This window comes from Haliotis cracherodii, unplaced genomic scaffold (genome assembly GCF_022045235.1).
Source record: "Haliotis cracherodii isolate W230 unplaced genomic scaffold, xgHalCrac1.p SCAF_1, whole genome shotgun sequence".
Lineage (NCBI taxonomy): Eukaryota > Metazoa > Mollusca > Gastropoda > Lepetellida > Haliotidae > Haliotis > Haliotis cracherodii.
This window is the reverse complement of record NW_027266264.1, coordinates 78,358,541-78,370,643: the sequence shown is the minus strand read 5'-3', so window position 1 is coordinate 78,370,643 and position 12,103 is coordinate 78,358,541. Positions and strand designations below refer to the sequence as shown.

The window sequence follows — 12,103 nt, the reverse complement described above, 5'->3', positions numbered from 1 at the left end:
ATTCTTAAAATAAGAGTTTTAACAGTAATCAAAACAAAAAGATCTGAGGACAATTTTCATATCTGAAAACATTTATTATTTTCACAAAATGATGTGTAGGTATGTCTGTGTAAGAAGAAAATACCACGTTCAGGCTTTAGGTATACTCTTGGTGTAAACTACAAAAAACCTACTCTTGTGATTCCCCAGATACGTTCAACACTTCAGGCTACCACTCCCAGTGTTCTGTCTCACCCTGGGGTAACCAGCAGTCCATTCCCTTCCTCATCTTGACAAGCTTTGGTGTAATAAACATGTTTACCTGGATGTAGGTCATAACGTTACGTAATGTACAAGACAAGATTTCTTTAAATACATGGCAACATCCTGTTCACTTGTTGCCCACAATCCCTTCCCGCGATCCTAGATTAGGTGATCAGTCATCTACTTAACAGGATTCTTTGACACAATTTATCCTCAGTAAATTTAGAAGCAACTGACTGATAAGATGTTACCTAATATGGCTGATATTAATTTATGCTGCTTCAGCGGTCATTGTATCTTTATGACTGGTTGACTTGAATGAATGTCCTCACAATGCAAGGTCAATCAGAACAAGAACTACATGTAGTTTAATGTGGTTAGGCGAAGCCATTGAAATATTGGTTGTCTGATTCAAAACACAATTTCAACATCTTTTCTGGGTTTTTTAGAATCTTTGAATCATTTGAATCATTTGAATTAAACAAAACAATCTTAAACCTCTCGAGCCATCTAATGTTCTAAAATCTTTTTCAGAAAGTATAAATAATTACAAATTTACATGTATAAAAATATCTACATGGATCAACTTTTTTTCATTTCTAAAAGAGTTATGGTATACTACTTCAGCCCTTTGTTGACATATTCAATGGCAGTATAAGATGTGAGAGCAGTAGAAATTAATATGATAATAATCACATCATCCCAACAGTGGTCAAACTTCCGAGATCTTCACACAAAAGCTGGTCTTGATGTAATATCAGATGAAATGTGAGACGACACAGGGATGCACCCGCTCCACTTATATAATCCAACCAGCTTCCAGTACTTTCTACACAGTGTTTGACCAGTCCAGGGTCACTAGAACATCACAGAATATTCAACATATTTCCATAACGCTTGACATCCATCCATGCTATTCTTCAGGAAGTTTACAGATAATTCAAGCATCTAAATACATGAAGGAAATCCAGTACAGTGATTTAAAGCATGATGTAACTTTTCCTTGTGTTAGTTGTAACAGGAGATAACTGATTAGCACTAGGCTATTTAACATAACCGCTGTAAAGGTCACACCTGCATAGGGTATCTATCAAACGAGTACGTTGTTAAAGCCTCAACACTACAGATACATCATTGCAGCCAGTAAATTTTTGTGTTGGGTCCTGGCAAACCAGTGACTGAAAGAACCAAATCTCCACTCTGCTTCAAGCATGAAGTAGTAAGGACCTGTTCCAACCCTTTATCTTTGCAGGGTTTATTCAAATAGGTCTTCCAGAGACAAAACAAATGATATAAGTTATCCTTTCAAAATATACAAGACAAATTACTAGTCTAGTTAGTGTTTCTAATACAGTCATGCTCATATTTATTAGTTGGTTAACAGATATTTTATCTGAAAACCTTTGGATGGTGATTGACACAAAAATAAAATTAGACCCTTCAATGATATTTTTTAAGTTTAACATCATTAGAATCAGAACATACACAATTTAAAATTCTCTATGTTCTGTTTGGCATTTTTGTTGGCATTTAGGAATGTTAAGCCGTATAAATTCTTCATCAAGATCATGCATGAAGTACCAATGAAGCTATGAATGTTTCAGCAAACATTGATGGTTCTTGGCATATGTAACACACACACACATATAGACTGGAAGCAAATATATCTTCTGATTATTGTTTGGTTCCTACTTACATCCCCCTTTGTCTCAATAGACAGCTAGGTGCCCGGGGAAGATTGCCAATAAAACTGATAAATGGTGATTTCCCACCCCTACCCTTCATATAGGGTCTGCATATCATAAGGGACAAAATTTAAGTCATAACAAATTCCAATTCTTGTAACAATACATTTGGTTTGCCGCACATAATTTACTAGGAATGATGAAACAAACTTCTGGGCTTGTTTTGAATTTTTATTCATCCATACATATTTTCCATTGTCAAAAAGTATTTGTTTCAGACAAAATCCTCTCAATTTCATCAGATAATATAGTGTGAGAATGAATAATCAAGAAAGCTATGAGTATGTCACACAAATACACAATGCTTTTGTGTATCACACTGACATCATTATCATATGGTTCCACGTGTCTGTCATACATCACCATACTATAAACACCGCCAACGTAACCGGGTTTGAGTAATTTCTACACGCTGCATCATACGATATGAGAAACATCAGGCGTTCTAATACGCCGCAAAAACGAGAGGGGGCGGGTTGTTATTGTATTAAATAAACGTGAATTCGTTTGTAAATAATAACATAGGCATTCTTAACATGTTCATTGTATGGTTATCAGGGTTGGTAACTGGTACGTATATGACGGAACACATCCACAATCTCAACATTTATCCATAGAGCAATATGCTTACACCCCCTACAAAAAAATAGTCGTGTGTGGGAATACAGGGATAATCCCATTGATGATTTTCACGAAAATGATTGGTTCATGCGAGACGCAGTAACCAATGAAAACGAAGTTCTTATTGGCGGGTGAAGAAGACCTCCATATTTTTGTTTACTAGCTCGTGTGTGTACAATTTCATGCTTCCACGTTTTGACAGAAATTATTTCGCATTTTCGTTTCATCAAATTCTTGGTGTCGTTCTCTACAGAGGTTTATCTGATGAATGATTTCCCCTGGAAAGAAAGGTCCTTACAAGCAGACGGTATCTTTAAATCTTTCAGTTTCACTTGCACCTGCACTTGCAGAGATTGGGTCAAGAAGTCGTCACACGCCTAATATTTTGCAGCCAAAGAAGTGAGAATATTCTGCGACACAGATCTAACCATTGATTCAAGGTATTGTATTATCTCTGCTTTTATTGATTCTGTTTCACATAGTCGTATCTATATATAGGCTTATCCTACACACGTGTTCATATCTCACACGTGGATTGTCACATCAGGGTTACGCCTCCTTGTCATAGATGATAAAAAAAATGCTCCACGTTTGTGGATGTGTATGTTGATGTAAGCTCTTTATTGCTGTCAGTTGACCAGCGTTATTCATGGCGGGTGCTTATTTGGCCCCGCTTATTTAATTAGGCCTACTCAAGTACGTTTGAGATTTGAAGAAAATCTAGATTTACCAGCGCATATAGCCTGGACCCCGACCTGCTGTTTGTGACCTCGCATTTCAAAATTTGATTTAGGCCAGATCTCTAAATGATTTATGTGGTCTTTTTGTGTGAATCGTTGACACATGTTCATATGAGACTGAAACGTATGCGTTCCAAGATGTGCCATATTGATAAATGTTTCAGATAGGACCTTTGTGTGATAGTATTTCATAAAGTATTACGATCATGGAAATTTTACCGTAAATACTTGAATAAGACATGCAATGAATAATGCTGGGTCAACTTACAGGAATAAAATAAATATAAACAAGTGAAACTTTCAGCTGTAACCACAGTAACCCCAGCCTCAAAGTTTTTAAAAATCATATGCCCTGGCTAGAAGTATTAAAATGTTATTTCTGCAGCATTTAATACTTCAGCGTTAGTAAAGAGTTTGTATTTTTGAACACTTGTCTGCAAAAATGATATATATATATATAATTTCTTAATTTGAAGTTTATACGATGTACGTCTTTTCCATTGGACGAGAGGTCGGTCACATGACCGCGAAATTGACGTTCATATGTTTTTCACGAGACCGTGTTCTTGAAATGACGTAAACACTGACGGACTACTTCCACATTCCTGGGGAAACCCCTTGGAATTCCCTATCACGAAAACATACATAAGCGTTCTTTCTGATCATTTAGAACCTTTATTCTTGGTCTCAGCGTTTCAGTATACATTGAGAAATGTCAAAGAGCGTGACTGCATGATTGTTCACGAAAATCCCCGCTACGGCCTATCCAAATGAACAAACGAAGAAATGTAAGACTCGTTTTAACACAATATATAGATCTTGATTATCGATCAGATTGTCTTGACTAGGCGCCACCGTTTTGTTTGAAGCAAATGCAAGTCATACGGGAGGTGGAATCTGATTGGTCCATAGGAGAGACATAGAAGGGACAAAACTTGTGAGCCACTGGTGGTGCTACGATCGAGACCAAGAATTCCCGCAAAGTTCGGCAAGGGTGGAAACTGGACTTTTAAAGTCAGTTAACTCTCTTGACTCGGGAAGATGTACTTGTAGTAGTCCATGTTTGTATAGGTTTGAAACAAACAAACTTTTGTTCAAAGACAGCATGAATTTGTTTTGTATTTTGGAACAGTTAATTGTAGCTTGGTTTGTTTGAAAGATGAAAGGGACATATAGCGGTAGAGATTTTGCTAGTGTTTAAGACCAAGAGACCAATGTTATTTCAACATTTTCATGATTTTAGCAAACTTTAACTGGACATTTTTCTATATCAGTCAAAAAAAGTCAGCGTCTTAGAAAATGAACGTATCTCATTCTGAAGCCCTGAGCAGTAACACACCCGTTGTGTTTGTGATGGTGCCACGGGGGGGTAGGATACGCACACCTCGCAAATTATTTCTCACGATTTGATTGACTCATCAGTACTTTGTTACCTGTTTCTTATACATCTCACCTTTGCCAATTAATACTGAGATCTCATGATGGTAAGTAGATCTAGGGTGGGGTTCCGTGGCTGCGTCTAAAGTCGGATCATGACTCACAATATATTATTATGCGTGATAACATAACTGTGTAGGTATAAAGGTGATATACACTCTTGATCTAGTTGTCACAGCGACAGGACCCCCACTATCCGTCAAACCAAAGTCCATTTAGTCCAGGGTTTACCAGATTCCTTCTTCACTTATCACGCTTTAGGAAACTTATATATGGGCATGTGTTTGTTTCAACTTTATCAGTGGCAATTTCAACATGTTGAATAGTGTGTGACATTTTTTTTTTTGTATGTTATTTAACGCCGCTCTCAGCAGTATTCCAGCTGTATGATGTTGGTCTATTAATAATAAAGTCTGATGTTGGTCTATTAATAATAAAGTCTGAATCAGACAATCCAGTCATTGCCATCATGAGCATTGATCTATGCAATTGGGGTACGATGACATGTACAAACCAAGTCAGCGAGCCTGAGCACCCGATCACGTTAGTCACCTCTGGAAATTGGCGCTTGTCCTATAATAATTACCAAACTGCCCAATAGGTATCATAAGGACTAATAGAACTTTACCATTTATAAGGGTTTTGCTTTATTTTATCATTATAAGGACTAGTGGACTAAAATTGTCACCTAATGTGGAGGTGGTCCCTTAATGTCAACGAGATTTGTCTGGGAAAATATTAAGTCAAGAGAGACTCAACACAAGTATGATGTATATTGTCTCATTTCCTCTTCTGCCTGTGACACGTGCGTGATACATGTCGTTTCATCTGATATATGTCAGTAGACACAACATCACATGGTGCTTATCTCGGTCAGGCAGTAGACGTGTCAAGAGACATCCAAAGTGTCACTGTTACACATTGTCACATCACAACTGTCATGCCAAGTCACACCAACCTTTCACACTTAAGTCCCGATAGGTTTATGATAAAGGGCTTGAAACAGAATAAAGACTGCATGTCTCAATGAAACAGTTTAACTCTCTGTCTAACCAGCTGGTAAGTATTCCCTTTGGTCTACAGATCTAGGGCAGAGGTACATTTAACAAGTTTGTATGTAGCCAGCAGGGCTTGCTCCACTTAAAGGTACTTTCACTGCTCCTTGTTTACTGGCCAACTACTAAATGATGAAGGTCACAAAGCGGACAAGCACCCTATTCTGAATAAGATCTTTGCAGTGATCAGGGCTGGAAATTAGCTTCAAAACAAAGCCCACAGGCCTGGGATTGTTATAAGTTAGCCCTGCCTTGCGAAAGGTTACTAGTCCTTATGAAATATACCGATCGCTTCACACACGATTTCGCCGAAATTAATTAAAACAATATTAAAAGGTATTTTGAATAAAATTAATGAAATAAGTTACAAACATAAGTCCAGATATACAAAGAACACTTTTTATAGCCAGACTGTAATTACATGAATAATTTGCGTACTTCAGTATGGATTTGTTGACGTTATTTCCAGCGTTACATGCTCACGGTAATGTCTTTCCATGGGGGAAAAAACGTCAAAACTCATTAATTCGTGTATAATGCGCACCCCCTTCTACACAGCCGTGTTTTTTGGAAAAAAAAGTGCGCACTATACTCAAGAAAATACGGTAAAGAAGAATTTCAAATTTCAAAATTAAAGTGGATACAGATAATTTACAGCATGTGCTAAAAAATTATGAATTTATTAGCCCAAGATAATTGAACAATCGTCGGATATATATGTATATATATCTCTCTCTCTCTCTCTATATATATATATATATAGTGTGTGTGTGCGTGCGTGCGTGCGTGCGTGCGTGCGAGCGAGCAAGCGACAGACAGACAGCCATGGGTCAATCATTTATTATGCAGACTGATATTAAGAAATGTTTTAGCTGGTTTATATTTTGCTTCCAAAAGAACCGATCTGCATTTGATCAGTGACAGCCCTAATGATACTTCTAGTTGTATCATGGGTATCAACATACATGTGGTCGATTATCTTGTGAAATGTTTAAGAGACACTCCAGTTCCAGTGTTTGTTGACCAGGCTGTTGTGAGTGAAAGAGATTTGTTGTAATCCTTCACCTTTGTATCAGCACAGGCGATAATGACCTGTAATACAACCCTGATGGTACATGAAGTATAGACCCCCGTGAAATATATAGCATAACCCTTCATGGAATATAGAGAATAACCCCCGTGGAATATTGAGAATAAGCCCTCTGGAATATAAAGCATAATCCCCATGGGATATAGAGAATAACCCCCATGGTATATATAGCATACCCCTTCATGGATAATAGAGAATAACCCCCATGGAATATGTAGCATAACCCCCCACTGAATATAGAGAATAACCCCTATGGAATATATCTGTTGCTTAGTTCTCAGAAGTGTGCATTGAGTTTGCTTGAATGATTTCAGGTAGCTCAGTTGTGTACAACCAAATATTTAAAGTCACATTATCAGATTTAAGTTTTGATGTTTCTTTTATACAGGTTTCTTTTATACATGTAACACATTTTGTAATATTTGCATAATCAAGAAAAAACATTGTTAAATATTTTCTTGATACTTTTTGGATTTATGAAGTAGTTGTTTGTGTACAGCATGTACTGAAAAGAGGCTTCGGATCGTGTATAGGGGTCAATGCCCCATGGGCGATCTGAGGCCTGCAGTAGTGCAGTGATTAATATATATGTTCCCCCACTCATTGTCACCAGTGGCCGGTGTGGTTCAACAAGCATATCAGGTGTTGACTGATAGGGAGCTGTGACCCTCCTCCACCACTTGTCTAATGCATCAGTAGGCACAAGGTCTGGTGTACCTTTGTACCGGTTCCAGGTAGACAGTTACCTGAAGAACCACTCAAGCATGTCCATTTATTGAAATCTGGACCGGCACAACGTTGTTGAAATACCTGCGAGTTAGCTAGGCTGGGCATGTTTACACTTACTGAACCGGTCCTCATCATTAATGCTGAAACTGTTCCTGTAGGTTAATTAGGTACCCATCTCATGCTTCAGTTCCGACTCCCAGACGAGATTACCAGTAGAGACAACCTGGGATTGCTGCTGATAAAGGTAATTGTGATGTAATTGTGATGTACAGTGTGGAGTATAGTCTCAAGTGTTACTGATAACATACCGACTTGCAGGATCTGTAACATGCCGTACTCACAGTAGGTGAATGTGTCGATTTATAAAGTAAATTGTTAATTTTGGTTATTGTTCTTATTTTGAAAGAGGGTATCGGGCAGACTAGATCCCCAGTTTCCCATACTTGCAGGAACTTTTTAATCGTTGGATCTACTGGTTGTAAAGTGACCTAGTTGATGGTTTATCACCTACTCAGCAGTGTAGGTTGTAAGGGATGCTATATACTAAGTTATCCCTTGGTTTTAAAGGCCCTCACTCAACTCTACTCAACTCGACCTACAGGCAACCATGATATCAGGGTAATGCAAGATATTTCTCACTCAACCTAGAGGCAGTTTCAATGGTTAGAACTAAACTCAAAAGCTATACTTGGGTTAAAGATAAAATGCCCTTGTAATGTTGAAACAATTGGGAAATTTGGAAATTTGTACTAGCCCTCAGGAATTTGTACTAGCCCCAGGCTAGCAGGCTAGTGTTAAGTTCTAACCTTGCAGATGTGATATTATGGAATAACTGATATTTCTGACTGCTAAACTTAACAATTTGTTCAAGAGAATATGTGCTTCGGTCATAACTGAGTGTATCATGTGTATAGAATCTTCATTTGTTGTGGGGTGGGCATTCGATACCTACATATAGCACATGGTCTTATATTCAATACACATGTTCAGTTTATTAAAATTAAAATTTACATGTTGAAACACCTGTGGTTGTAGTTTTCATCATGAAATACATCTTTTGCTATTGTTAATGGGATTCTGTGACTTAAGCCACTAGTCTGAAATCTGAGTGTAGAATTACTAGGTCTAGTAATGAGCTGATAATGGTCCATATTATAACACTAAACTCTACTGAAAATCAGTAGATAGTCAGGGATAGTTGACTCAAACCATTTTGGTACAGACTGTTTCTCTCCAAGCTAAAACTTTAAGATTCTTTTTTTACCAATCTCATTGTTAATGATCACCCTAATTTTCACTCATGGCATTAATTTTAAGGTCCAGTCCTAGACTGGGCTCCAGAACGAGAAACAAAGTCTCGCTGTAACAATACTGTTGAAGTGCTGCAGTGATAGTACAAGGGGCGGTTGGGTAGCCTAGTGGTTAAAGCGTTATCTTGTCATGCCGAAGACCCGGGTTTGATTCCTGACATGGGTACAATGTGTGAAGCCCATTTCTGGTATCCCCCACCGTGACATTGCTGGAATATTGCTAAAAGCGGCGTAAAACCATACTCACAACAAATAGTACAAGGACGTTGATCTGAAACAATGAAAATATCACAATGCAAATGATACTTCCATGTTCATAAAACAAACAATCAGTAACCATAGAAGCCTTTCCTCACCAAAATCTCAAAATGACCTACATTCAGGCTGGAGCTATATGTCAAAATACGAGGGCAATATATTGTTTCAATATTTATCAGCATGGTTGTGATGGTACTGCAATGTTATGGGTGAATCTTGAAACTGTCCGTAACCTGTCTTTATTCCATTATTGCAGTTGGTTGCTAGATCAATCAGTTGTAGGGTAGTTGTTGTTGTTGTTAAATTTGATTTAGTCAATACATATACAGGTATACAAGCCTTTGTGTTCAGAATTTGATAATTTAGACAGGTTAAGCATTGAATAATGTTTTTCTTTCAACAGTGTGTGTGTGTGCATGCTCGTGCGCGTGTGTGTGAGTGTGAGTGTGAGTGAGTGAGTGAACGAACTGCAGTGGTTGGATCTTGCTATGATAAGAGGAGGTTGAATTTGTGATAGTTTGGATGGAGACAACATAAACCGGTCTTAAGTTATCAAGAATTGGACAAATTAATACTGAGTGATTTTCGTTTCAAAACAGTTTATCTACCTAACTTGCATAGACATATATTTGTGGAATCTTTGCATAGCACCCATGTTTGCTGGGGGTTATCTCTCAAACATTGAAACATTTTTAGAAATACATTCTGTTTTCCACATGTTTGGAAAAAAAACACATTGCCAAATCCTAATTGACACATGCAGTCTCTTATTATCTTTGTAACCCAATAATTGCTATTGATATGAAGTTCAGAAGATGCTTTGAATTGATACACATGGGATTTTTATCAAACAAGGTTTGGCTAAAAACAATTTGTTCTGATCATTGCTAATGTAATTTGAGGGCTCATGTATGTAGGCCTTGACACATTTAAGTAGTTGTTGTTCCGATTACTTAAAAACTTTAAAAAAATGTTTCGTACCACTGCTGACAATTAATTTGACATTCAAATGCCCTTGTGTTAAAATTGGACTTTGGCCCATAAATTTCAGCTTGATTGTCTTGAATACAATGAGATTAGTTCAGCTTAACCTGACCAGTCTCAGCATGTATTGTATATGCTAAGTGGCAGGTCAGTAGCTGTGGCCAATGTGGTAACTAGGTTCGTTATGAGTGTTACCATGTTTCTGGCCACGTTTGTTCTATACTAGTGTGGATATAGTTATTTGTAAATTGCAACCTAGTTGTTAAATATACATCTTGAAATGTTATACTTTAAACCATCATCAAGACATCTAGATTTTCGGTTGCTAAATCAGATATGCTGGGTTTCTGTCATCAGTTTGTCTCAAGTATACACAGAGGATATTTCATGTGTCGAGTGAAATATCGTGTTTATCTCAGCTTGTGACGGGGAAAGGCGATATTTCCATTCGTGGAGTAAGAACGACTGAAAATATCTCCTGTTCCCTCGTCACGGGATGAGAGAAACATGTTATTTTACTTGACACATGGAATATCCATTATGTAATATACTTTTTGTGTAGTTGTCTACCAGAAAATTAAATTATTTCATTACAAATGTTAAACCTTGATGCGTAAATTCTCCCTACCTAACACACAGGGATGTTGCGACTTAAAGAGTTTGCAAAATCTTAAAAAATAAAAGCCAAAAGTAACTAAAAATATTTAGAGTTACAAGAATTCTTTATCATACATTTAGTATGTTTAGATATGATTATATAAAATATCAACTTCAACCAAAAAATCTTGAAATGTACGAGAACATTTTTGGAAGCAAAAGAATACACACTGGTCAAGTAACAGTTTATAACGAAAGATTTCCAAGAAAATAACAGCAAGAAGCAATATTACCGCCATAAATGACTATCTGAAATTATTTTGCCCTGTCAATGTGGAACTAACGTAAACAGGAAGTCAACAGTTCGTGTATGATACGATAAATTTCCTGGGAGGTAACTCTTGTATGACAGTTTCTAGGTTTGTCAGCACCATACCCGTGCTCGTGGGTTTCGTCGAAGTGGTAAACGTCTGAGGCCTGCATCGCTTCGGGCTTCTCCCACATTAAGCTGACACGCCGTGATATAACTGGAATAATGTTAAAAGCGGCGTTAAACCAAACTCACTCACTCACTCACTCTTGTATGACAATAGTTTCGTCAAAGTGTTATGTTTACTGCTGTGAAAATATCACTTTTCTCAACTTCAGAAAACTCAATCTTTCACACTGAAGTATATAATAAATGGTACTACATAATTGTGTTGTTGCTTTTAGCTGAATAGATATTCACAACTGCAATTAGAAGTAACAATAGCCATTAGCTTTAAAATATTTAGGAGATAAACCTACTGTGTTTTCAGTGTCGAGCTAGGTTACCTGTAGATTTAACTCTGAAACAACATCACCTGGGGACGCCAAAACCTATGTTTGTGAGTTCGAATCCCGGTTTACTCTGATTATGTTTCTAGGTTTGTCAGCACCATACCTGTGCCCCTTGGTTTCACCAAACTTGTAAATATCTTGGACCGCTTTGGGATTTCTCCAACAATAAGCTGATGTGCCTTGAATACTGTTAAAAGTGTCAAAAGGTCCATTTCACTCACACTCTCACTCACGCACTCTCACGCATCACTGATCAAAGTCCTTACACAACTTGTCACTATTGGGATGAAATAATGTCGTTGCAATGTGTTCCAGTTAGATGGCTAGCCCGAGACACTGAAGGCCAAAGCATTCCCTTAAGTCAGACTATTATGTAGGCTATTTTGATGCTTTTTAAGGTGCTACAGTACAATATATCACTTATATGTCTAAAACAGAGTAATTTTGGAAATCAGTGCCTGTCACAAAGTGG

The 12,103-nt window shown here is 37.4% G+C and overlaps 1 protein-coding gene across 4 annotated transcripts in view; it reads left to right on the top strand.

Moving 5' to 3' along the window:
• Positions 1 to 2,734: 2,734 nt before the first annotated feature.
• LOC139478874 (long-chain-fatty-acid--CoA ligase ACSBG2-like) overlaps positions 2,735 to 12,103 on the top strand; it is a 53,248-nt gene continuing 43,879 nt past the window's right edge. For 2 of the 4 annotated variants that reach the window (XM_071261817.1, XM_071261666.1), the window contains exons 1-2: positions 2,751 to 3,049; positions 7,848 to 7,904. The gene's annotated coding sequence lies outside the window, so the exon portion shown is untranslated. Of the gene's footprint in view, positions 3,050 to 7,847; positions 7,905 to 12,103 lie in introns of all 4 variants that reach the window. The other 2 variants (XM_071261583.1, XM_071261891.1) reach the window with 2 other exon arrangements.